At 45.9% G+C, this 24,777-nt stretch overlaps 1 long non-coding RNA gene across 1 annotated transcript; it reads right to left on the bottom strand.

Annotated features, from left to right (window-relative positions):
• Positions 1–15,713: 15,713 nt before the first annotated feature.
• On the bottom strand, positions 15,714–24,513 carry LOC135301168 (uncharacterized). The gene is made up of 2 exons (XR_010362910.1): positions 24,032–24,513; positions 15,714–15,989 (listed from the first exon to the last, which is right to left on the bottom strand). It is a non-coding gene; the product is annotated as an uncharacterized LOC135301168 (long non-coding RNA).
• Positions 24,514–24,777: the final 264 nt, after the last annotated feature.

Below are 24,777 nucleotides of genomic sequence, written 5' to 3' on the forward strand. Positions count from 1 at the left end.
CCAGGAGCACACATCCACTGCACACAAGTGCTTCCAGAAACAAGGGCCTTCCATTCCTCGTGCCTCATTTCCCATACCCTCAACATCAGCAGGATATAGTTATTAATTCTGTGGGGCTGAGAGGACGTATGATTATCTGAGACGCCACAGAGACAGCAAAATGCCAGTACACAAGGTACAAGTGCAGCTGAAATGAAAATCTGAATTTTCAGCTCTGAAACAAAAAGGTACTTTTGCTTTTTTTAAGCAAATAAATAAGGCTGTCTGCTAGAAGAAAAAAAAATCAGAAGAAAAAAAAACTTATACAACAGGATTTTAATATATTTTCATCAGCATTTACCTAAAATGTAGCCCATCCTTAAATACAGCTATAGGTAAAATAAATTATTTAGTGTGACATTCATTGTGTCCCACAGAATTCTTGGTTGATTTGATTCTCAAATTGATTTGTTTGTTAGGTGTAGGACAGCTGCACTGGTGTTATTTGATTTGTTGGTTAGGTGGACACACAAGTGTGATGGTTGTAGCTAATTCTGACAGAAATGTTTTTTGTCACATAAAGTAGGTGCAAGTTGAATGAAGCAAGAACTAGGTTCACTCCACCTTATTCCATAAAAAAATTTAGTCTTCAGAGTGTTGCAGTATTTGGGAGATTTTTTTGTTCATTTGCTTCTTTTTCAATGGTTTATAATTTCTGTGATGTGACAGCTTTGCAATCCATGCAGTTGTAGATGTACCACAAAAAGGAAACCAAAATTTTCAGGCAGTGGAGATAAATCTTACCTGTATACCAAAAAATCTCTCTGGGATTTCCCATTTTTCCCACAAAGGGAAAAGAGGATTTATTTTCTTCACAGTGATATTTTCCCAGACCCTGGTGCTAGTCCATGGCAGGAAAACAAAGGCTTGAGCAACTTCCTTTCTCTTTCCTCAGGCACTGAAACTTCTCCCTGAAAGTGTGGCTCTCTTCCCCTGGGTCCTTTTCATTTTTTAATGAAGTAGAACAGAAGTGAAGATTATTTATCCCTGATGAATTTCAGTTTATCATAGAATGTTTTGGGTTGGAAGGGCACTTAAAGATCTTGTATTTCCCACCCCCTGCCAGGGGTAGGAATGCCACCCGCTGGATCAGGTTCCTCAGAGCCTCCTCCAGCCTGGCCTGGAACACTTCCACATTCTAGCACTTCAACATATTGAGGCAGGATTATTCCCTTGAATGCACTCTCTGCAGGGCTTTGAGTGCTGCATTAGGATGAACTCCATCCTCTACTTGGAGGCTTTGGGAGGCTCCTTCCTTCCTGGTCCCTCATGATAGTTTTCAAAATAATGGGTTTTGTGTAACCTTTAGCTAGACCATTAAAATGCACCCAAAAATCTTGACCCTTTTGGAAAAAAAATCACTTTATTTATGATTGATTGTTCTCTGCCTTATCAACCCCAATGGGTACCTCATACATGCTTATTGCTCCTAGGCATGCATAAAATCTACCAGAACAAAAGGAAAAAGGCAGAATCCCTGCCATTTTTATGTGTTCTGGCTTGGGGTCTGGCAGCTGCTCATTTGCACTGTTACCTGTCTGAGGCAGGCAGGTTTTTGGGTGAGATAAAATGAACAACCTGGCAGCTGTACTCCTGTGTCACACAGCAGCCCCAGATTCTGCTGGTTGAACCTCCTTAGGAACAGGCTAATCCTGGCAGAATATCTGTGGGTTAAAAAGGGTGAAGGGGCCAGTTTTGTGGAGCTGGGACCTGTTTGGGGACAAGGAGAAGAATTATTCAGGGATACCCCTTCTTCTCTACACAGCTCCCAGAGATTAAATGTTCTGTGGTACAGCTGGAGAGAGGGTGGGATTTGAGGCATGGCACAGCACAGAGCCAGGAGCAGCTGCTGCCATTTTCAGTGGCAGTTCCAGAGCAAACTAAGTTAATAACTGTAATGGTAAAGGCTTTGTTATGAAATTCATCCTCTTGAAATGATGGGCTGCATAGGTAAAGCAGAGGGTGAGATGAATGCAGTATAATGCATTTATGAAATACATGAGCTGGATAAAACACATCTTATAGATGCAACATAGGTAAATAATTTAATATAAGGGAACACATGAACAAAAATTACTCTTGGCTTAAAGCATGTGGGAAATTGGTGGTAGAGCTGGAAATTGGACCAGTCGTGTTAGTCAGAAGATCATTCAGCAAAACCTGAACGAAGGTTTATTTCTGTATTAGCTTTCATTTTTTTTCCAGGCAGCATTGCCCTTCTAAAGATATCCCTTCAAAAGATGGACCTTTTAAGAATGTCTGCAGATCTGGGCTCCCTCAGATTAACTAAGGGCACACATTTCAAAGGGAAGTGGTGTTCATGGGAATTCTCTGCCAGCCACCCAGATCTCAGCTGCAGAAGTAGGGGATAAGTAGTAAAGGAGTTTAAATTTCCTCGAGCTGCCTTCTGTTGTGCTTCAGCTTTGATCTGCCAGGATTACCTTGAGAGGTGAGCAAAGCAGTTAATTTTCCACTTTCACTTGTCACTTCCCCTTTCTCCAGGGGCTGCTGAGTTAGTGCCCACTGCCTGCCTGGGTGAGCTGACTGCAGCACCAGAACTGGCACTCTCTGGGTGCTGCCTGCCTTCTCAGAGTGTTACATGAGGGATCCAAGGGTTTTCCTTGGCTGCAGTGCAGCTGCCATAAAACCACAGCCAGAAAGGTGGACCTTCTACTCTGCTCAGCCCACAGTGCCACCATCTCTACTTTGGCTTTTCTCTGTGGTCCCACAGGAACTCTCCTGAGCTCCCAGGGAACATTCTTTACACAGTTTTACAAGCTATCTTTCTCCAGCTCTAGATTAAAACCATTCTTTGTGGTGATGGCTGCAAAAAGACTTAACTCTGCTTAGGTGATTTCTGCTTTGTTTATGAAGATAAATACATTGCCTCCTTGTGTTGTTCTACTCCTTCATCTTTTGTCTTTGGTGTTATATTTAGGCTTTTGTTTTATTATTAATTAGACACCATCCTTTTGTTCTGCTCTTATCACACCTCAAACAATAGATTCTCAGCCATAGCCAAGGCTTCTGTCTCCTTCAGTAACACAAATATTTGGCAGCAGAGCACAATGTGTGTTTGTTTTTAAACAACCATCACATGGAAGCTCTCATGTCCTTGCACTGTTGTCAGCTGTTGCAAAGGACAGAACAGCAGATGGCAAAAATGGGCTGGGAAAAATGACTAAGCATGACTTGAGCTGCACTGGGGGGAAGAGGGATCAGAAATAATGATGCCCTCCACTCCAGGATCCAGCTTTTGCAGACTTTTGGCACTGTTATTCTGGCTGTGTCTTGGCACTGGATGAGGCTGGTCCTTGTGCTGTGGCTCTCCTGGAAGGAGGGAAGCAGTGCCAGGGTGCAGGAGCTGCCTTGCTGTGCTCTAGCCCTCAGCTGCAGTGTGGTGTGACAGGGACCGTGTGCCACTGCTGTACACCACTTATCTACAGCTCATCAAACAGCTCACAGGTACCCTGCAGACCCACATGGTGAAAACAACAAAACCTGAGCTGCAGTGCTTGTTTCCCCTGTGGCAGGAAGCAGAAACCTCTGTGGCCAGAAGCAGAAACAGTGATCTAAACTGTTGAGGTGGTCACAACTATCCTTGAACTGATCAAAGCACTGGTGGTAACTCCAGGACTCACAACAGGCTTTATCTCTCATGGCAATCTGCGTTCAGTGCAGGGATTTTGTATATCGAGTGTGCAAAAAGCCAGGTGCAGCTTCTTCCCTGGGCCCAGCCAGACCTGCCACCATGGTCTGTGCATGGGGCAAGTGCTTCTGTCCGCTCTGTTCCCTCCCAAGACACCAAGGGCAGATAAAACAGCATCAGGCAATTTCTAGGAAATGCAATGAGTCAGTTCCTGTTAATGATGAGACCCCTCTGAGTCACATCATTAGCACTGATTTCCATTTCCATTGCTCTTGCTGTTGTTGGGCTTTTTGGTTTGTTTGTGGGGTTTTTTGATTTTTTTTTTTTTTAAGAAAGGGGATATTTTCATTTTACAACCGTTTTTGCTCTACAACCACTTTCATAAGGAAATAGGTCTTACCTGGTAATTGATCTCTGTTTGCCCATCCTTCCCCAGAAACCTTTGTGCTCATCATCAAGAAAGGCAGTGTTTTCAAAGTTGCTAAGTCCCTGCAACGTTCATGAAAAGTGCTGGCTGGAGAGAAGAAAAAGCCCCTGTTAGTGCTGTGGTGAGAGACATGCCACAAAGGCAACTCACTCAGTGAGTCACCAGAGAATCCACACCTCTAGATGGCAGGAAAAGCTCCGGAGTTTGCATGTTATATTAGACCTCAAACAGAGAGACATCTATTAGGAACTAAAAATAATCCTTGCTGTCGCTCCCAAGAAAACTGATTTTTAATTGTATGAAATCCATCCTGTAAAAGAAGCATTTGTGTCTGGCTCTGTAGATTCCTGTGCTCCCCTCTCTTCACAGGCATTGAGATTTAAGGTACTCATCAGTGGGAAAGATGGATAGCCTCCCACAGGACTGCAGTCTCCCCTTCAGTACCAACTAGACTTCTTAAGCATTCATATTAATTAGTCTGTAAGGAACCATTATCAAAATATGGTGTGAATACATGATTAGGAGGGTGTGTTGTCTGGCAGGAAAATGAGGGTCTGATCCTGCCTCCTCCCAAGTAAATGGCAGCTTCACCACTTGTTTTTGTACGAGCAGCAGCGAGGCCTGAGGCAGCAGAAACGGGAGACAATTTTCCCCTTCCTGCCTCCCTGGAAGCACTGTCTCACCCTTGCTGAGAAAGCACTTCACCCCTCCTGGGAGGAGAGATGGAAAGCACAGCGGTTTGGCGGCTATTATCAATATTCATGCCCAGCTGCAATTCACAGGCCTCATTCCCTGCTGAAATGGGCTCACCCGGAGTGGGACAGACCCCTGGCAGTGCCAGGGATTCCTGGCTGTCCCCTAGGTGCATCCACTGTCCTGCCACAGCAGAGGACAGCCTGGCCCTTCTTGTGTCAGGGCTGGTTATCTCCTGGTCCTGGTCCTGGCAGAAGGGCCAGCAAACTGCCCTGCATGTGATAGCTCTTCAGGCAATTGCAGAAGTTCAAATTCTGCCATTTCATTCTGGCTTTATAGGCAAAACCTTTGTTTGCCCCCTATTAATGCAGTGCCAGAGCCTGCCAGGATACAGCAAGCTACGTGTTAATATTAAAATATCAGTCCCACAGCTCATCCCTGATGAGGATCTCATTTGTTTGATGTTTTTTTGTTTGGTCTGTTTTGTCCTAAGCAGAAAATAGTATGGTCTAGAAAATGCAGAATGGGACTAGAAAACTGGAATGAAATCTCAGGTCTTGTTTTTCTGCCACAGATTTGTTTGGCAGCCCTGGGAGAATATGAGGATATTATTTCCCCATCCCCAATTAATGTCTTGTTTGTAATCTGGTGGAAGTGCTTTCCCTGCTGTTCCCCATCCCAAAGTTTCCCTTCTTGGCTTAGCCACATGCAAAAGCAGTGGTTTATTTGTTAGCGCTAGAACACATCCCCTCCTGATCCAGGATTTCTTTCTTTCCTGCAGTTCCCATCTCTCCCATTGGCTGCAGCAAAGTCGCATTGCATTGGGAATGATGCCTCAGGTTTTAGCTTTTATGTGTTTCACATTCTGTGCTGCTTTAGTGTATGGGTCTGAGCTTCATTCACGAGGGAATGGTGAGCTCTGTGCACAGAGCAGGGAGACAAAACAATTCCTGCTCCAGCTGGGCACCAAGAACAAATGATCCCAATCTCAGCCCAGGAGCACAAGCCCCGTGGGCTGCAGAGAGAAAAACAAGCAGGATGGGACTGCAGGGGCTGCAGCTGGAACTGGACACTGAACTGCAATGTGCACATGGAGCAGAGCTGAGCCCAGGGAGAGACCCCGGCAGCGCTCGTGCATTTTGGGACCATTTGGGTTCATCCTGGGTTCATTTTGGGACCATTTGGGTTCATCTTGGGGGCAGCCCTGGCTGGGCTCTGGTGCTGCCCAAGGTGCATCCATGGAGGAGATCCTTTGAATCAATCCCTGCTTTATTCTTTAACTCCATCCAGCCTCTGTTCCAGGTCAGCCTTCCCAAGGCATCAGCAAGACATCCACAAATTATTTCCATTTCCCACTGGTATAACTGGCCAGGAGTGCTAAAAACACCATCAGGAGGTTTTTCAGCCATGGGTTTAGTGCCTCTCGTTGAAGACAGGCAGGCCCAGAGGTGGAAATCTCTCACTGATGCACATCACCTGGACAGTGGCTGCATGTGGTGCTTGGCTCCCCTTGGTGTCTTGCTGTGACGAGTTCCTACCCCAGACATCATCCATGACCCTGGTTGGACACTAAAGGCTGGACTGAAATTTCTACTTCATTTTTACAAAAAAAATCCTTACTTTATTTTTACCAAACAGCTGTTGCATATCAATAAGGGTGAAGGTCAGTTATTGCTTAGAGAAAGCTGGGTCTATAACAGGGCAGGCATTCAATGAGAATTTCTCCATATGCACAATAGAAAATGTCTATTTCAGAAGTTCCTTCTAGGTGCATTGTTATTCTCTTTTTTCCATCCAATTACTTCTAAAAATCTGGCTTTTGGTCACTGACCACTTGAACTGAATTATTGCTTGTGAGCAAGTGGAGAGGATGGGAGAACCTTATCAAGTTAGCAGCCTTTTAACACTCAAACATCACCCTTTTTTATTAGAATTTCCCCCACTTAAATGTCCTGTTGACTTTTAGGAGAACAAGAAGTTGAAATACATAAGGAGCTGAGGGAAAATATTATTCTCACCTCCCTCTAAATATTGTATATCCTTGGGATTTCTGAATTTGTCCTGAGACAAACAGTGCCAAAAGCTTTAGTTTGGTTGAGATATACTTAGCCAGAAACAAATTCCCAGGCCTTGGATATTTTCACCAACTTCTGCCTCTTTGTAAGCAATATTCTTTCTGTGAAAGTAACCAGCTACCAATCCCTGCAAAATGAACATTCTCTAATTGGATTTAGTGAAGTCAGGACTGCGTATTGATGATGTGCTCAATAAACTGCTTTAACCTGGGACCTTTCACACAGGATTTGATTATGGCAGTGATTGTTTAACTAGAAATGCCATCCGAAATGCAAGTAAAGCATGTGGCTATAGTGACTGTACCTAGCCACTAGAGAGAGACATTATCCCATGCAGTAAAGTGAAATGTTTCACTTGCTGTCGTGGTTTAACCCCAGATGGCAACTAAGTTCTACACAGCCCCTCACTCGCTGTCCTCTGAGGGATGAGGAAGAAAATGGGAAGGGTCAAAGTGAGAAAACTCCCAGTTGTGGATAGAAACAGTTGAATAGGTGAAGAAAAAGCTGAATAGGTAAAACCCAAGCAAAGCCAAAGAAGGAATTAATTCCCTGCTTTCCATGGACAGGCAGGTGTTCAGCCCTCTGCAGGACAGCAGGGCTCCATCACACATGGCAGTGAGCTGGGATGGCAAACACCATCACTGCAAATACACCCCTCTTCTCCTTCTTCCCCAGTTTTATGTGCTGATCATGATCCATATGTTCTGGGACAACTGGTTAATTGGGGTCAGCTGTCCTGGCTGTGTCCCCTCCCAGCTCCTTGTGCCCCCACTGCTGGATGAGGGGCAGAAAAGGCCTTGGCTCTGCGTGAGAAACATCCCATCCCTGTGTTACCAACACTGCTTCCAGCACAACTCCAAACCACAGTCCCACACCAGCCACCACGAAGAAAATGAACACTACTGCAGAGTTAAGTGTTCAGTTAACTCAAACCCAGCAAACTTCCAGATGTGTAGGGACCTCACTCAGAGCAAAGTGTCCTGTCCTCTGGAGCAGTGACAGAATGGGGTCCCTGATCAAACCTCTGTGAATTGTGGCCCATGATGGCTGCACGTCCAAGGAGGCCGTTCCAAAACACTTCAGCAATGGTGTGGGGAGGGTGTCACATTTACACTTCTGTATTTTCAATCAAATCTGTGCGTGTGCAGCTGGGGAAGTGAGGGTTAACTGCTCTCGGGTGGAGCAGGGCAACGCTGATCAAGCCCATGCAGGTAACTTCTTGCAGCGCGGCACTTGGGCAGGCACACGGATTTTTGGGGCTTTACAGAAGGATGGAGAGGCAGATTGCACAGAATTACTGCAGAGCTCCAGAGAGCCTTGTTCAGACCGGGGGTGTTTTTAAGGCAGACAGAGCGCTGCCCCAGCGCTCGGATGGTTCATGCGGGCTGCTCAGCCCCGAGATGAACAGGTGCTGGTGTGCTCGGAAGGGAGAACGGGGCTGGCTGGAAACTGCGGTGAAACTCCCCGGAGCAGCCCCGATAAATGAGTGCCGCAGCTCCGAGCTGCGCTCCTGCTCGTGGAGCCTGCCCAGGCGCTCCCGAGCACAGGAGCACCGAGCCGTGGCAAACCTGGGGAGCCTGCTCGGGCTGAAAGCGCGCCGGGGTACAGAAATATCCCATTCCCTGGTGCCGTGAGTGAGCGGGACAGCGGCTGGCGTGTGAGGGATGCTGAGCCCCGGGGCTTTCCTGCGGGCAGGTGCCAGCCCCGAGGAATTCCTGGAGAGGCACTGAGCACCGCCCCGCTGTTTGCATCCTTCGGAGAGCTCCGAGCGAGGACCTGCGGTCATTTCCGATGTGATGATGAGTTCTCAGTGCAGACGAGGAACAGCGCTGCTCGGGGATCCTGCACTTCTCCTTTTCGCTAACACGAAAACACCAGACAACACGTACTTCATTGCTGGCTTCTAATTATTTTATATCAACTCTTAAACTTTGAGCTAGAGCTCACATTAGTATCTTTGTTTGCACCTGCACTTACTCTCGATTTCTCAAAATAGACTGGAGGCTGGCTTGTGAAAATCCCGTTAAATTTCACGGGCTGATTTGAGAATCTCGGTGGCAGCGCTTTAAAATGCTCTGAAGGTGCGGGTTCAGCTGTATGCAAACACGCGAGGAGAAGTCCCGGGCTGGGTTTCCACCAGGACTTAACTAGGTGCACGTTGAAAGTGAGCATTCAGTTTTTGTCTTGCAAATTAGCCAGCACTCAACTGAGGGGAGTCCTCAATCATTATGCAAATAATAAACGGGTAAAATCCCCTTTTCTTTTTATATAGCAGCACACCCTTTAGCGCATCCTCGGAATTAATCAGTTTTAAGGATTGATTACTGTAAGGCACCACAACCTGCTGGCATTAAAATATTAAAATGAAACCCCTTAAAAGCCCCTTTTTAAAAAGCTAACCAAGCCTGGATTGCAGGCAGGGGTATTTCCTGACCAGCTGTGTCGGTTCCGAGAAGCTTTTCTAGAATCGGGCATGACACTTTCTAGCATCTGACGAGTTTTCAACACTTATGCTTTGACCACATTTACTGCGTATTGGAAAATTACCTGCACACATTAATATTTAAATGAAAAAAAAAGAAAAAAGCATGTGATTAATACTCCTGTGTCACAGAATGGTGATACATGTGCAAGCAGCACTTGAAAAGTCTGTAAATCAATAGAGTTTTGAGTATACAGTGAGTGAAAAAATATATAATTGTATACATTCAACTACATCTTAATGGTTGATATTAATCCTGTAAAATTAGAAAGATGAGAAAAAGCCATCCTTAGTTTTCATGGGGAAAAAAGGGGGCAAAAAAGGGTCCAAGACAGATTCACAGAAATAATTGTTTTCTGCTTCTCCCCATTTTGCAAAAGTGGACGAGGAGAGGTGTCCCTGCTCCTCCTGTGAGCAGCTGTGCCACTCCAGGCCCACACAGCATATTGCAGTTTGCATGTGCAATGGGGATCCATCATCCCATGCTCAAATTCAGCCAGTCCAGACTGCTGTGCAAAGGAAGAGCTTAAAAAAACTGCATGGAGACTTGAGCTTGGCTGTGAGGGGGCTTCAGTTTCCCCCCGAAGGACAGTTGTTAAAGAGGGAAAGTTATTGTCCTGTTGTGACAAATTTGTGGCATTGCCTGTCCACCACCTAATTCTAACTTCATTTGGGTTGTGCACAGGCACAACGTGATTAACCTTACTTTACAGAGAAGACTTTATTTAAGCTTTTCTTTCACAGTTATCGTTCTGCTCAACGAACAAAAAGTATTTTCTGCTCTCAGCCCAACACAGACGACCTCAGGTCAGTGACCTTTTGGTAGCATGTCTAAAGAGTTATTGACTCTTTTCATTTTGATATGGAGATGATGTAGTGATGAAAGAGTGGCTGTCTTTGCACTACAAGAATTCCTGATGAGGACAAGGAGCACACAATAATGTGCTTGGGGTGTCTGGGGCGGTTTCTGTCTGTGTGTGAAGATGGGGATTTTGGGAAGCCAGGTGCTGTGTGCTTACACACTCGTGCTGTGTATATAGACTTAATAACTTTCCTATGCTGCTGAGTGTACATTTCAGCTTTGAGGAACTCAGGGTTAAGTATTTTCCCTAGTTTGAAGCGGGGAAGCTGAGATGGGAGAAAGCCAATGGCTGGAATGAGGCCAGAGGTCCTGGCTGGCTCAGGACTGTGGGGCTCAGAGCTCAGTGCTCAGAGCGTGCAACCACAGCCCTGTGCACCAATAACAAGGCTCAGTCCATTTTGTGGAGGAAAATGAGACCATTCAAGTAACTCAACAGTCCTTTTCTCTGCAGTGGGAATGCATCCCACCCAAAGGTGTGTCGAAGAAATGAGGGTACCCTGAGTTTATACCCTAAGTTATACAGCCTTTTTTCTCTCTTGATAGCACTGTTTCAGCACCCATATTCCAAAAGGACTTTGAAACTGACGGGGCTGTTTATTGAAAGGAAACTTCTCAGGGTGGCTCAGCTTAATTGTGTTCTCATTGGAGTGAAACAGGATGCTTGGCCCAAACCTTATTTCCTTCATTTCACCCCATTCTATTCCCAGCACTTTTCCTGCATCCTGCAGTAAAACATCAGTGATGCTGCATTTTTCTGAGCCCAGGGCATTTGAAGGGATGCACAATCAAGGAAATTTTCATTTATGGATCTTGGAGGAATTGGGGATGCCCGTGTCTTACCGTGGGCAATTCTTTGGAGCCACTTTTCCACTTTTCCCAGTTTCCACTAGAGGGGTTACACGTTCTAGTTCAGACTGCTGCAGCAGCCCAGGATAAGATGGAGCTGCTTCTTGTCCACCTATATTTTTAACTGCTACAGTTAATTCACAAATACAATAATGAGCTGCCAGTACTAGGGCTGGAGGCCTTAATAATCATTACAAAAATCATTAATTACCAGGAAATTAGAGAGGTGTCTGTTAAGTGGTTAAATTTGCAACCTTCTGTCCACAAACAAGAAATCCAAACGCTTGCCTGGATCATAGCTAACTTCCCACACATTGCTTATAAGCTATATCTTGTTTATTTCTGCATATATTACTCTCAGTAAATGATTAGATTTGTCACCCATGACCCCGTATGCTGTTTGCAATTATTTCTTTTATTAAATTAATCACCACATATTTACTTTGAGAAATTATGTATGATATCTATCGACGCACGCATGTGTATGAGAGTATGTGAGCACATGAACTTCCCTGATTGCCTTTCCTCTTGTGCAGCAAATTAAAAATAACAGGCATTAAAGCTGGCAGAGTTACACTGACAGGGAAACCAGCTCAGAGGGAGGGGGGAAATTGCTATAAAAAGTTTTTTTCTTTTGTATTTTAAGTATTTCTACTTATGCATTGAATTTTAATGATCTGGACAGTCTAATCCTCACCAGCAGATGTATAAACACTTGTGGCTCTAAGATTTAAGGGTGCTGGTGTGGACTGCACTCAGCTTTGCTTTTTCCACCTCCCACGTCTTGTGGATGTGCCTGTGCTGGGGGGATCTGCAGACATATGGGCCCTCACCATCTCCCTGGCACTTTGTGCAGCACTAGTACTGCCCAGATAACTGCTTTGCAGAATCACATCCTCTGTGAATTACTTACTGGGGAGAGGAATTCAAGTGGCTTGCCACTTTTTGCAGGGGAATAGCAAGGCTCTCCTTTCGGCAATGGCAATTGAAGTAGCTCATTTTCTAGGAAAACTAACCCTTATGGTATATATGGAAATAGGGCTTCCATCAGGCTGGGCTGTTGTGAAGTTGGGGTTTTGTTTTATTTTCTTTTTTTTTTGTTGTTGTTGTTTTTTTGTTTGTTTGTTTGTTTTCTTTTTTTTGTTGTTGTTGTTGTTCGTTCGCTTTTCTTTTAATAAAAGCAGTCCTATTTCTGTTTAGTTTCTATGTAATCTTTTAGACATTTCATCCTATCAGATTTCTGTCCTGTTTTGTGCTTTACTTTTCATTGTCATGCTTTCTCTGGCTTCTCTGAACATAATTTCTTCTGAGAAGAATTTAGCCCCAACAGCTTCTGAGCTGAATTTACAGATCCATTGTATTTGAGCGGGTTCAAAATGAGACAGAAATACTCACTTTTAATCTGTTATATCTCTGAGGTGCTAATTAGTTTGCCACCTCTTTTTTGCCACCCAGTTCAAACTGGCAACCCGAATGCTATGAGAAATTCTTTTAATGATCTTCTAAGAAAATGATATGAAGTAATTTACTTCTGCAACAAGTAACTTGCTTTGGGAAGGGGATCACTGAGACCAAGATAGTTGTGATAATGTGGATTTCACAACCACAAACACTTCAGCTGGTAAAGAAACCAGAATTAAAAGACAAGGTTTAAACACCCTTGTAGATTCATTACTTTTGTCTGTAAATACCTGGTGTTCTTTGTGCACACACAAAGGGTGGGTTGGAGCCTCTGTAGGTACACACACAAATTCCTTTCCTGACTTTTCCACTCTGCTCCTTTCTCACCTAACAATGAACTCGGGGCCACTGGGTTTCCACCAGCTCAGTAGATGATCTGCTCCGTTCCACCTTGCTGCAAAGCAAGGAGGCAGAGGAGGGAGGGAAGGGGTTTCTGGAAGGGGAAGAACGTGCTGAGCCCGCCCTGACACACCACTCAACCTGGGCTTGGAGTCCTGCATTGTTCTGCCTGTGGGCTGCCTGGACTGCTTCCAAGGACAGCCAACAAAGGCTCGAAGAAAGGACTCAAAACACCACGAGGGAGGGAAATATCTTTGCTAAAGACTCAAATGGGTTTTTGGTGCCTTGCCAGGTGCGCAGGGCAGGCTGCCCAGGGCTGATGCAGCTGCGGGGAGCCCCGGGCTGTCCCCAGCTGTCCCCACAGATGCCACCACTTCCCGAGCTCCTGGGCACAGCCTGAGGAGGGTACTGGCAGGGCAGCAGGTCTGGGGAGAGCACAGGGGACACCCCATCTGGAAAAACGCTTCTGTGGGCACAAGCTGAGGCTTTCTCTGAAGCTTTTTCTTGGTTACCTCCCTCCCCTCTGCTCCCAACCAAAAATAGGGTTCGCCACAAATGAAAGGACTGCTGGTGCAAACTCTATGGGTTATAGACAGACAGAGAGATGATCTGAGGAGAGATTATTTTCTCTATACAAGCAAAAGAACCTCTGGGGGTGAACTGTCTTGTCTTTAGAAAAATCAGCAGGAGATCTCTGCAGCCCATAGAGCTGTATTCAGGTTTGATATTCAATTCCAATATTCACCTGAAATTCTGTAAGTTGTTGCTTCCTCTTTTGGATTTAGTGGAGGCTGTTATGACAGTTTTGGTAATAGGTTTCCTTGTAAAATCCCCAACCAAAAAACTTCATTTTGGCCCCAGGTCTGCAATACAAGGATTTGGCACAGGGACTCAGTTTGTAGTTGGTATAATTTATCCATGTTCTCTGTCAGTGAAGACATGTCCATCCTGTCCAGGAGCCCCCCAGTTGCACAAAGGCTGTGGGGTGAGTTCTTGGCCAGAAGCACATGGGAACTCCAGCTGTCAGCCTGCCAGGCAGTGCTAACATCAGCTGTGGAATTACAACTCTTAAAACGCCCATGGCACCTTCCTGCAGAGGGATGTCTGGGAAACACCTCCCCTTTTAGCATCAAAAATGCCAGCAGCCAGAACACACCTGAGCAAGGCCAGTTAGCACCTTTCAGGTGCTGGTTTGTGCAGTGCCTCATCCCACCTAGCACAGCTGCCAAGATGATAATCACTTCCAGCCAGTGACATTTTCCATGAATGTCACACTTCGAGCAGGGCGTATTTTATGATCTGCTAACCTTCCCTCCTCTGTCTGTCAGAAGTTGGTTATCATCGATTGGCACTGGCACAACTCATCTTCTAAACAGCCAAGGATCTTTCAATAGCTCCACCTACTTCAGTTCCTGGTTTTAAGAGAAGGGATTTTAAGGCCAGAGGAGTTGTGATGCCTCACTCCACTTCACACAGGCAATGACAGAGATGCAGCTGGAACTGAGCAGGAACCCTGTTGGTTAATTTCTTAGGCTGGGTTTCCCTCTGTATTTACCTTAAGCGTTTTTCTTCCTCCCTTTTCTGTCTGACATCCTTTACTAGAACTTTGCTAATCTCAGGATTATGCAAGGGAGCATATTTCCAGTCACAGGATGCTCACATGCTGCATGGAGCAGGGTGAACTCCAGCTCCATTGCACACTTGCTGCCTGACACACACACACACACAGAGGCACACACAAGCACTGGCTGAGCACTGATCATCAGGGAATTGATTACACCAAGAGGGGTGAAGAGGAGTTGTGAATCACAGGAACAAGCAAGATTGCATTTACCACCTCTGTGGTATAAGTGTCTCAAAAAAAAAAAAAAGACAAAATTTCAGAAATTACAAGTAAAAAAAATTACTTCAAAAATGACATTAATCTCTGTGTATTGCTCTCTGTTGGGCTGTGGCACCATGGAAATGGGAATCCTGCCACTTGTCAGCAAGCTGCATTTTTAGGAAAAGTGGGCAAGGAGGGTAAACAGGTGGTAGGGGAAGGTAACATGAGAGTAGGAAGGTGATTAGTTTTCAATGCCATCCCAACTATTCAGGCACTAAATAGATTGTAACTGTGAAGAGCAAAGAGAGCTGAAATAGGTAAAGATAGCTTTTCCAGCTCGGGAGTGCTTCAGGAATGCTAGATGTTCCTGAGTAAAAACATATTTAATTATTCTGAAAGCCTTGAAAAGTCCCAAAAGCAGCCTACATGGTGTTATCAGTGTTAAAACTCCCTACTTGGTGAGTGATGCTCTTCAGGACTCCTTTGTGTCTCCCTTGGTGCCTCTTCCTCTTGTCCCACACCTGGTGTTGACCCTTCTCCCTCCTTCCCCAAGGATACCAGTTATCTCATAGTCACTCTTCTTTTTGAAAACCTCCTTACTCAAAAAGGAAATTTATTAATCAACTGCATCAAGGCCTTCACTGCGAAAGTATCAGTTTGAATCTATGAGAGAGAAAAGGTAATTCCAGGTGTAAACAGCTGGTGTCTGGGTGAGAAGGACTCCAAGAATATTACAGTGGGAGAGTCCTTGCTGTGAACTCCTGGATTTGCTCTTTGTCTGCAAGCCTGGCTTCTAATCCCTGCCCTGGATTTACAAATACCAGCCCTGCTCCTGGCTTGGAGGATGAATACAATAGGGTTTTAGTGCAGATTTCTTTCTGAACAAAAGGCCATACTAGAGACCTTTGTTTTCCTCCAAACTTTTTGGTTTGTTTGAAGTCAGTTGAAAGACAAAAATGCAAACACCCCCCACCACACACACACTAATTCAGAGACTTCTAATTTGTCTGACAGGTTCTTAGTGAGGATTAAAAAAAAAATTTATTTGTCTAAAAGATAATTTTCTGAGTGTCCCAGTGTGCCACTTAACTTCTTGCTTCTATTTTGATTTCATCCTCATGGCCTGCCATCTTCTCTTCTGGCCTTCTTTCCTGCTTTGACTCTTCTGCACAGGGCCCTGAGCTGGTGCCAGCAGGAGCTGAACCTCAGGTGTCCCTGCCAGGAGCTCTCCCTGTATCCCAGCACGTCCTGGGGCTGTCTGGTGCTCAGCCTTGGCCCATGGGCTCCTCACCTGCAGCAGAAGGGCACAAGAGGTGTTTCAGTTACCTGGCCAGGAAGGAAAATCAGACCACTTAAACCGATCCCACTGAAAAGCTGATTTGTACTGGTGAAACTTCAACTTTATCACTAACAGCTCTTCACATAAACATTTGCAGAAAGAGATCATTGGTTTACTCATCTCTTACTTTATTTTGTCTGAAGAGAGGCAGTTCTATCAAAATAGAAAAAAGAAAAAAGGAGGATTAAAAATATTTTCCTGAATGACCTTAATTTTTTGGCAAAAGACTTGCAGCCAAGAGTTATGTTTCAGAATGACTAAGAGTGAATGGATGGTGGGACACCTGTTCTTGAAAGCTTTCATGTTCTGCTGTGCGAACTGGGGAAGCTGGATCACCAGTCACATGGCATCTGTTTAAAAATATTATTTAAATTAAACTCTTAAAAAAAAATAGCACGTAAGCCTGCAGCATAAGTGTTTGGGTTTTGGCTGGGTAGTTTGTTTGGTTTGGGGTTGTTTTTAATTTTTATCTTTTTTTGTGAGTGGAGGCACATGCATTTTCTTTGTGGGTTTTGTTGGGGTTTTTTGGTGGCTGAAACTGAGCTCCAGAGAAGCAGTTCAGGGGCACATCTAAGTGCTATTGACTTTCAGTCAGATAGCAGGTATGTAATTGCTTTTTGAATACTTCTGAATATGTGACACCTAGGATCAATGTATCCAGCACTTGTGCTAAGTTTTGCTCACCTGCTTGGATGTTTTGGATGCTGAAATCAACATGTTGAAGTGGTTTAGGAATATTTGTGCCTATGACTTGATGTGTGAGATTTGATTCTCGCTGGGTTCAGCATATGAAAGCTCTGAAAGGTTTGCACAGCTTTGTGTGTTGATATATTTGTGCTACTTCGTGTTGCTGATATCTGGAAATTCCTAATACTGTATATGATTATTGTTCATGTAATATTAACTCACATTTCTGATTTAAATGAATCAATTACACGAAGCTGCAAAGTTCCACAAATTAGCTCCGCAGTGCATAATGCCCTGATGTAAATCATGGAATACTGATTTTTTCTTATGTTGCAGACTATTTTCTTACACCAGATAAGCACATGAGAACAGTGAGAAAGCAATGTTTGTTGTGTTGTTTTCTCTCATGCTATTATTTATAATTTCTAATGCCATGTCTTACATCCTGTTTCACAACCAGAGTCAGATACTCTTGTTTAACTGCTGAGGAAGTCTGAACAGTTTGATCCCAAATAAGGGCAGCTCTGACTAGATGCACTGAGAAAATAAAAGGCAAAACCCCAATCTCCTCTCCTGGATGCAACCTGAGTGCCAGAGCAGCTCCCACAGCACTGCACAGATAGCTAGGTTCATTTTGGAGCATCCAGCTGTGAGGTGACACACTTAATGCACCAGTGATCTGATCCAGTATAGAAAATCTTTGGGGCCTGATTCCCCGTGCCTCTCACCTTGTGCAGCCATTTGTAGTGAGCAGCCTGAATGCCCACACACTGGAAAAGCAGAATAGAGAAGATTTTGCACTGCTTATCCTTCACTGCAGACCTGCAGCCACGTGAGCAGGTGTGTGAGGTAAAACAGGCTTTGAGTTCTTAGGAAAATTTTATTTATATGCCATTGGGGTTTTTTTGGTGGGTTTTTTTTGTTTGTTTGTTTTGTTTTGTTTTCTTTAAAGGTAAAATATAAAGCTATTTGAGCCTTCCAGAGAGTGATCTTATGAGCATTCCTCTAGGATACATCCAGAGCAATAGAATATGCACACAGAGAAATATGTGCAGGTCTAAGAGTCAGCACAGACCAGAACAAGTGCTAAACCCCAGTCCCTCCTTAGAAATTCAGATGTTGCCAGTTGAAAGGGTTGTTTTCCTAACCCAGCAATCATTTCACAAAAGGAGCTCCAATGCCAATTTTAAATCAATGATTGCCCTGTTACGAACACAACCTCCTCTCCTTTTTGTTTTTATGATAGTAATTTAAGGATATTAGGAGCTGTGTTACTCCACAAAAGATGGTAGTGCAAGCAAACAGCTTTGCATGAGAAATGCAGTAGCAAAAATTGTATATGCTCTCTGATTTTTCAAACAATGATCGCAAATTCAGAGAACAAACTGTACTAAGAAAGAATATTTTTGGTTGGAATTTTGGCCATTTTTTACTTAATTTTGTTTGGTTTTGCTATGTTTGTTTGCTTTTTTAAGGGTACTATTTATTGCATACATGCTGGGGAATAATCATACAGCAATGTGCTAAATTTTAAACAAGGTCACACCATTTGTTTTCCACACTTATTTTAATATTAATTACTGCACCTAAATACCTATTAAAAAAAAAAAAAGCTCTATCTTGTGGCACAAACCTTGATTATATTGAAAATTAGAGGTTTTTGGCAATGACGGGAAAGTGAGTCATTTTTTCTGTCCTTTTACGGCATTTTTTTTCTTTTGTTTTCATTTAAGGAGCAGTGTAGAGATAATGATCTTAATAAAACAGTATATACAAATCCCTGTTCCTGTGCTACTGATAAGACACTAACTGCTCAGTCCTGCTAAAACTCACTCACAGGAACTGGCCTCTATTTTCAGAAGTCACTGATTATTTTGATTACCTCCTTTTTTCAGTCAGTCACCAGTTTTAGAAAACGTGGCTAGATGTAAAAAATGAAAGACACCTTTCCTTTTGGAAAGGTCTATGCCACATTTTTCGTCACCTTGTAGAGCGCCCAAAACTCTTGGAAATCACCCTGAAAACCTTACTGCAGCCTTGGTTTGAGTTTGAAGTGCACGCTGTGCACAACCTGGATTCCTTCATGGTCTGAAGTTCCACGTCTGCACCGCCCCTGATGCCTTGGGAAGGCTGACCTGGAACAGAGGCTGGATGGAATTCCAGAATAAAGCAGGGATTTATTCAAAGGATCTCCTCCATGGATGCACCTTGGGCAGCACCAGAGCCCAGCCAGGGCTGCACCCAGGATGAACCCAAATGGTCCCAAAATGCACGAGCGCTGCCGGGGTCTCTCCCTGGGCTCAGCTCTGCTCCATGTGCACATTGCAGTTCAGTGTCCAGTTCCAGCTGCAGCCCCTGCAGTCCCATCCTGCTTGTTTTTCTCTCTGCAGCCCACGGGGTTTGTGCTCTGGGGCTGAGATTTGGATCATTTGTCCTTGGTGCCCAGCTGGAGCAGGAATTGTTTTGTGTCCCTGCTCTGTGCACAGAGCTCACCATCCCCTCATGTGAAGCTCAGAACTGCACGCTAAAGCAGCACAGAATCTGAAAAATATCAAAGCTACAACCTGAGGCATCATCCTAATAGTCTGCCCTCATTAATTAGTCCTGAGTGACCCTTACTGAGACATTCCTGCTGGTGCCCACACCTAGGCAAGCATCACCACATGGTTCCTCATCCTGCAAGGGCTTCCTCCAGAGGAGGCTCCATGGCAAACACTACTAATTAACCTGGTGGTGGGGTAAACAGCCAAGAAGGAAAGGGGACAGCCAGAAGGTATGCATGAGACCTCCAGCTATCATCCTGGGTGGGTTCTCTCACTTCTGGCAGGCACAAAAGTGAAGTTAATGTTTGGGACTTAATCCTCTCCTCTATCACAATAGATAACCAGTGATTTTAGGATGCTGCCTCTTGGTGGGGAATTCCAGTGTCAATTCTGGTATCATGCTCTTCTATTAGGGCAGAGTTGGAGAGGCTTAAATGTTTTGATGGCCTCTGTAGCACCACAGAGTCAGGGGTGGGCGAAGAAGCTGGATTTGGAAACGGAATATGTGAGAATATACATATTTATTCATCTGTTGGAATAATGGAAAGCTTTTGATAATGTTCAGTGTGGACTAAGGCTGAAATTAAAAAATAAATCTGGAACTTTGCCACTGGATTTGTGCCTAGGAAAGAAGCAAACCTAAGTTAAGTTTTGTGGAGTTCAGGTCCTCCTTCTTTCTCCTGGGGAAGGGTTGAGGGGTGGACTTCAGACGTGAGCTCACTGTAAAAGAGAGATTAGGGAAGATCTGCCCTAAATTGTAGCTTTGTAATCCCTGAGCTGGGCCCACTTAACTGTTTGACATGTGAAAATATTGTATTAATGAAGTTCCAGCCTGCTTCTTAAATCCATCCTTGTGACTGTCTTTATTCATCTGCACGTCCTGATAGATTATGATTATTTTTATATATACAAGTAATCTCATTGAAATCTATGGGTTACCACTGGTAGCATGATAGATGGTTGTGGCTCACGCCTTTAATCCATTATTGAAGCTGAAAGCTGTTTACAGATTCTTGTAATACTTAATTTTTGCTCAGCATGGACAACTCAAAGCAAGTATCTTCAGCTTTTTTTCAGTATCTTTTTCAGCTGGCTTCCTCTTCTCTTTATCATTCCACGTGCCTGCAGTAGTTTAAATTATAGAACGCCACACTGACATTTAATTTAATCAACATTTCCTGTTTCTTTTAGATTTTGTATGCACCTTCCACTAAAAATAAATATATTCCTTATTTAGTTAATAGGACCTAAATGTGGGACCCACACTGCCAGTTGCTCTGCTGAAACATGATTCTATCATTTAATTTCAGGAACCAGCTAATGAGAAACTGGAGAGAGTGCCCTATTCAGGGACACAACAGCAGCATGTTTTATGTTCCCTAGGAAGTTATTTTAATGTCTTTTTGAAATATTATAGATGGGATTCTCTAGTGCCTCTGGGAGAACAGAGACAAGAGCTTCATAGAACCACATTGCTTTAATTTAAGCAACAGAGGCTTTTCCTACTGGCAGAAATCAGTGCAAGCATCACCCTGATTTTATTACAGAGGAGCAGATAAGGCATGCTGAATGTAAAAGATGAGAGTGGTGCTTGGACTGATTGGGACCACGTAAGGGTGTTCTTGTGCTGATGCTCTCTGATAGGAAAACAGATGTTTGTAAGTTCCTAAGGGGTTTCTTCATTTCGATATGGCTTTAAGGTTATCTCAGTACCTCAATAATTGGATTACTCTGGCACAAAGATAATGTTGTTTTATAGGACTCAGGCTTTGCTGTTCAATGCTGTCATTTATACCTCTGAGAGGTAGCAACAAACCATCTCCATGTGAGAAAGGTGGCATTCTACCACAGCTCTTGTGAAAATGAGTGTGCCAAGGCTCAATGGAGTAGAAAACTGGAGCTATGAATTTTCTAGGAGGATGAGGCAAGAAGCAGCTTGTGAATAGTGGCAGTGAGGGGAAAAAAGCCAGGGAAAACTAAAGACAGATTAGCTCTGTGTGAGCAGAGGGATCTCTCTGTATTTTTTTTCCCTTAGAATCATATATAAAACTTTAACTTGCAGGTTCAGGGGTGGGTGGGGGGAACCAACGTAGAGCTGTGCATAAAACACCTTCACAAACTGATTTTTAGGTGCACACTACTCACTGCAAAGATGTGTGATACCTTTCCTTTCAACACAGCCATGTTCCATGAGCACTAGAACAGCACCAGGCTCAGGCCATGCCTCCCTGGTGCTGGGAAACTGGGAGCTAGCCAGAGCTTTGCCAATTGCACATTTAAAATAGCTAGCAATTTTTACCCAGTAGCCTACCTTTCACTGGGTAAGTCGCACTGAAAATTTTCTTTTGTGCTTTCTTTAGTTATTCAGGGTGGAAAAGTGGCCTGAAGCTGTGCTCCCAGCTGTGTCCAGCCCGTGTGTGCTAACATTCAACATCCTGTGCACTCAAATATGCAGGGCTAAATAAGGAGATGTCTTTAGGTTCTACTAAAAAGCATTTGGTTGACTGAAAATGTTGAAATGAGTCAATGGAGAAATGGCAACATCCTTCCTTTAAATGAAAAAATAAATAAACCCCTAGAATTAATTATTTGCAATAAATAGTAAAAATTAAATGATTATTGGTGTTCACAATTGTTTAAAAAAGTATTTGGAAATAGGATGCTAGAGTCTTTGAGGAATGAAATATCCTCATTATTCTAGACAAACTCAAATGCAGCTGCTAGCAGTCCAATGGGGCTTTTTTCCTTCCTTTCTATCTTTTTTTTTTTTTTGTAATTCTCTTTTCCACTGAACACCTTAATCCTATTGTAGAACTAGAAAAATACAGCTCCTGTGGAGAGCATAATACAATCTCACACCATTGTGCTTTTGATCTTAAATAAAATGCACCCGCATTTGGCTTTTTCTCTTTGCACCAGATTAGTTTTGGACCCAGCCACCCTTATTCCTTTCTTGTGCTGAACTGCAAGGAACTTTATCATGATTGGAAGGAGGAGTTGGCATAAAGCAATAGTAAAGGAGGGGTAGTGCTTATGCAAAGAAAAAAAGGTGTGGGCAGGGTATGAGGGGAAAAGAGCTCTGAAGGATGTGGGGAGGACACCCAGAGCCTGCACCCTGCACTGAGGACACCTTTCTCAAAAGCCTGCATTTAATTCAAAAGAGGCAAGTGTGAGGCTGGCTTAGTGCTTGGGTTTTTGGGTACAATCAGGCCATGGCCCTGTCTGTCCTGCTTGGTCACTGCAGGCCTGAGAGCCATGCTGCTCCCTGGCACCTCTGCAGAAATGCTGCTGCAGAGCTCAGAAGCCCCATTCCTCTGCCAGCCTGGCTTTTTCCCTGGTGTGAGGAGTTATGGGGCCGGCTGGGAGAGCTGATGCTTGCGCCCATCCAGAGCTGGCCCAGCTCCCATCTGCCCTGCTCCCGTCCCACCCACAGGACTCCCGTGGGAGTTCCTGCCACAGAGGTAGGGAAGAAGCCAAGAGAGAAACATTCCTCCAGCTCTTTTCTTTTTTTCTCCTTTTCCCGTCAGAGTTACCACCCTCTCTCACCACTCCTACGGAGAGGTCTGAAGTCTCACTGAATCAGCAGTTGTGAATATTATCCGTGCTGTTAATGGTTTGCATCTTTTTGCATGAAAGGGTAAAATCACTTAGGGACACACACACTCAGAGAAAAGATCACATACAGTAACATATCCAAGCACGGGAAAAAAAAAAAAATGGTTGTAATGTTCATGAATTCCAGATGATGACTTTTTAAATCCCCAAGAAGGCAGTGAAATTGTTTGATTGTTCTTGTTAATTATTGGACTTGTCCCAGTATCAAATATTTGTAGAAGATAAGACTTCCCTCGTGGAGATGAATAATAACCGAACTTGCTCTTCTTTGAGCAATTTGGCTCAGGGCGCAGATTTCTGCCTTTCCCACTCTCAGGCTCCAACCCCGTCCAGCCGGCTTCGGCGGAGCACGTGTACGAACTGCTCCGTTAAAAATAAAGACCCCGTAAGTAAACAAGCGGGAGAGCGAGCGAGAGGCAGACCGGGGTAGGGCCACCCTCCATCCCCGCAGCAGCGGGACGGGCTCCGAGGGGCAGCAGCGGCGGCAGGAAAACGGGAGGGAGGGAGGGAGGAACCGCGGCTCCCCCGCACCGCTCCGCGGAGCCCCGGCCACGGGGCACGGCTGCAGCCCGGCGGGAGCAGGAGGGACCCTTCGGGAGCGGGGAGAAGCGCTCGCTGCCCGCCCGGGGACACGGCGGGACACGGGCACGGGCTGCAGCAGCGCGGGGAGCCGCGGTCCCGCGGCCGCTGAGGTAACCCTGGGGCTGGGGGACACCGCTGCGCTCCGAACCTCATCTTCGGCGCTGCGGAGAGCGCGGAGGGGCAGGCAGCCCAAACTTCTGCCTCTGCCGGGGCTCCTGGGGATGCGGGGCGGTGACACGGGCTGGCCGTGCGGGAGGTGCCAGCGGACACGCTCACGGACACGGACACGCAGCTCCCGGCGTGTTTACTCTCCGCGGAAGGGCGGGCGGGGGCAGCGCTCCTCGGGAAGGGACACCTCGGCAGCGGCGTCCCCGCGGCAGCCCCGCTCGGGGAAGAAGTTCCCGGGCGGAGCAGGCGGGGAGGGCTCGGTGCCGCCGCTTTGAGCCGCCGGCCGTGGCGGCGGACAGCCCCGCCCCGCCCGCTCGGCGGGCAGCGAGGATGAGGACGAGGATGAGGATGAGGATGAGGATGGTGGCCGTGCGCGGGGGCGGCGGGCGCGTCACTTACCGGCGGGAGGAGGTCGGGGACGGTGTGAGGCAGCCCCGCCGAGCCGGGGGGACTCCCCGCGCAGCCCCCTCCCCGCTGTCACCATATCGCCTTCCTCCTCCGCCTCCTCCTCCTCCTGCTGCTGCCGCTGCCTGCCGGGGTGCCGGCGGCGGCCAGGCGCGGCGCGGCGAGCCTCTCCTCCCCCATTGTTCCCGGTCTCCCTCTCCTTTTTTTTTTCTTTTCTTTTTTTTTTCCCCCTTTTGTTATTTGCACTCGCATTGTGTTGTTTGTCTCTGAAGCCGCCTCATGACCAGCCAAGGGATTTCACCTCGTCCTTGAGAGACAGAGAGCGAGAAGGGGGAAGGGGTGGGAAGAAGGGGGGAGAGAGAGGAAGAGCTCACCAAACACCCATCTCCCGGTCCCTCCCCGCACCTCTGGCTCTCCCCACCCCGCCAGTGTCTCAGTTAGCACCCCGCGCCCGGAGGAGACATGACAGACAGCGGGTAGGTGCGCTGTTCTAACTTTGTCGCTGCCGCTGCCCGGGGCGGGCGGGGGGCGCGCCGGCGGGCCGGGGGAGGCGGCGGGGCCGGCCGGCAGCCCAGCCCGGCCGCTCGCACACCTCCCGAAGTTTGGCACAACTTGTCACGCCCCCCCTCTCCTCCTCCTCCTCCCGTTCCCGTTCCGTTCCTGCCCCGCTGCCGGGGCTGGGGGCGGGCGGGGGCGGTCCGGCCGCGGTGCGGCGGGGCAGCGGCGGCTCCGCGCCCTGC

The sequence above is a fragment of the Passer domesticus genome, chromosome 5 (genome assembly GCF_036417665.1).
Source record: "Passer domesticus isolate bPasDom1 chromosome 5, bPasDom1.hap1, whole genome shotgun sequence".
Lineage (NCBI taxonomy): Eukaryota > Metazoa > Chordata > Aves > Passeriformes > Passeridae > Passer > Passer domesticus.